Below are 2203 nucleotides of genomic sequence, written 5' to 3'. Positions count from 1 at the left end.
CCGGGCCGGGCCGAGCCTCCTCCCCGCGCCGCGCGGCGAAACTGACAGAGACGCAGGGCGCGCTCCTAACGGGCTCCTCTTCCTCCTGCTGCCAGAGACGGCAGCCAGCAGCGCGATCCCCCGGCGCACACACACACACACACACACACGCCCGCACGGCCACCCTGCCTCTGCTCCTGAGAAATCTACCTGCAAAAGAAAAGGGGGGAAAAGGGGGGGGGGGGGGGGGGGGGGGGGGGGGGAGAGGGGAAAAAGCACCCCACACTTTCTCCTGTACGCACGCACGCAGTCAGGGTCCCCATTGCCCTGCTGGCACCCCCCTCTCCCCTCGCCCGAAAGCGAAAGTTTGAGAGGCCGAGGGAGGTGGAGATGGGGAGGAGAGGGAAGGAGGGTGGGAGAGCGGAATCTGCCTTCAAAAAACACCTCAAAGTTTCGGGGGGACCGAGCTGCGAAACAAGAGTGCGAGCTCTAAAGGGGCTGGCAAGGGATGACTTCTGACAGCCGTAACGTCTTTCCTAATCTGACAGTATTCCCCCCCCCTCCCCGAGCTCCCTAGGAAAAAAGAGCGGAATAAAAAGTGGGGGGCATCCCCCGAACCTCTTCTGCAAAGTGAGCATGATCCTCCACTTAATCCGAAAGTTACAGCCCGAAAGAGAAAAAGAAAAAAAAAAAAAAAAAAAAAAAAAAAAAAGAAATCCACAGCCCCAAACCAAAACAAAAAAAATACACAAACAAAACGTAACGCCCGGAATAAAAGAGAAAGGCAGATAGAGAAAGAAAGGAGAGAGAAAAAGCAGCCCCTCCTTCCGAAATGAGAGCAAATACTGTACCTAAAAGTGGGGAAACAGGCAGAAAAAGGGGGGAGAGAGAGAGGGGAGAGGTACATGGGATCTGGGGATGTGAGTGTGTGTGTGTGTGTATGTGAGAGAGAGAGAAAGAGGCACAGAGAGAGGGAGAGAGAGAGAGAGAGCGAGAGCGAAATATCAAAGATTGTGCAAGATCAGCCTGGAAAGATAATCGATACTCGACCTAAATTTAACACAAACTACTCAATAAAAGTTAAAGAAAAAACTTACTTTCCATTTCCCCTCGCAGTTCCTACTGGATCTTCGCCTCTCTTTTTTGTTTTGCTTTATTTACTTAACAGCTGATCACATCCAAGTAAACGAGAGAAGGTTCATTAAAAAAATAATAAAAAAAATAATCCTCCAACTTTATTGGGTGAAAATAAAAATGATTGAGCAAGAAGTGGGGGGCATGGAGCGGTCCTTTGGGGTCCGGGAGTTGTTAAAGCATGTGCCGACCGCGGTCTCGCTGTTTGGTTGTGAAGGGGTTGGGAAAAGGAGGAAAGGAAATGAAAATCCGATATGTCTTTATTCTGCTAATTATTATCGTTTTAGCCCTGTTTAAAAAAATGGCTGATTAAGTTGAGTGCGCATGTCTTTGTGTGTCTATTCCCGATATGCACTCTGGGAATGAGAGAGAGAGAGAGAGAGAGGAGAGAGAGGAGAGAGAGCGAGGGAGAGGGAGAGCGAGGGAGAGGGAGAGGGAAGAGGAGAGGGAGAGGTGTAATTAGTGAGGTGATCAACATTCTCCGGGCTGCAAATGACGCGCAGCCCCGGAGCCGGAGAAGCGGGAGCTGCCGCGGCTGCCGGGGGCTCGCCGGGGCTGCAGGAGCCACAGAGCCAGCCCAAAGAAGAAGGGACAGCAGAAAGGAGCTCATGGATACACACACAAGTCTGCAAACTTCATTAGTAACACAGACACACACGCACAGGCACACAAAGTAGATGGCTAGGGAAAATTAAAAAAAAAAAAAAAAAAAAAAAAAAAAAAAAAAAAAAAAAAAAAAAAAAAAAAAAAAAAAAAAAAAAAAAAAAAAAAAAAAAAAAAAAAAAAAAAAAAAAAAAAAAAAAAAAAAAAAAAAAAAAAAAAAAAAAAAAAAAAAGAAGGGCGGGAGAGTGGCAGACTTGCTCTTTTAACTGTTCAGAAACTTAAAATAAACGGATCCAAATTAATTATTTCATCGGGGAGATATTTCTGGCTGTCTTTCTCTTCCATTTTCTCTCTTTTAATGGGAATATAATGAAAAAAATATTTTTGCATCCCATTTTTGCAATGGGCTAGTGAATGTATGACACATCTGTAAAAGGAAAGGTAATACATCTAAGATAAGGAATAGCTACCCATACAGAGATAAAGA

At 46.0% G+C, this 2203-nt stretch overlaps 1 protein-coding gene across 1 annotated transcript in view; it reads right to left on the bottom strand.

The window, feature by feature from the left end:
- ZFHX4 (zinc finger homeobox 4) overlaps positions 1-1799 on the bottom strand; it is a 151553-nt gene extending 149754 nt beyond the window's left edge. The window contains exon 1 of the mRNA XM_027886173.1: positions 1077-1799. The gene's annotated coding sequence lies outside the window, so the exon portion shown is untranslated. The remainder of the gene's footprint in view (positions 1-1076) is intronic.
- Positions 1800-2203: the final 404 nt, after the last annotated feature.

This window comes from Empidonax traillii, unplaced genomic scaffold, assembly GCF_003031625.1.
Source record: "Empidonax traillii isolate 1590-97213 ecotype Southwest subspecies unplaced genomic scaffold, ASM303162v1 scaffold181:size1721324, whole genome shotgun sequence".
Classification (NCBI taxonomy): domain Eukaryota; kingdom Metazoa; phylum Chordata; class Aves; order Passeriformes; family Tyrannidae; genus Empidonax; species Empidonax traillii.
Note: the sequence above shows the minus strand (reverse complement) of the source record. Positions and strands in the feature narration are given on the sequence as shown.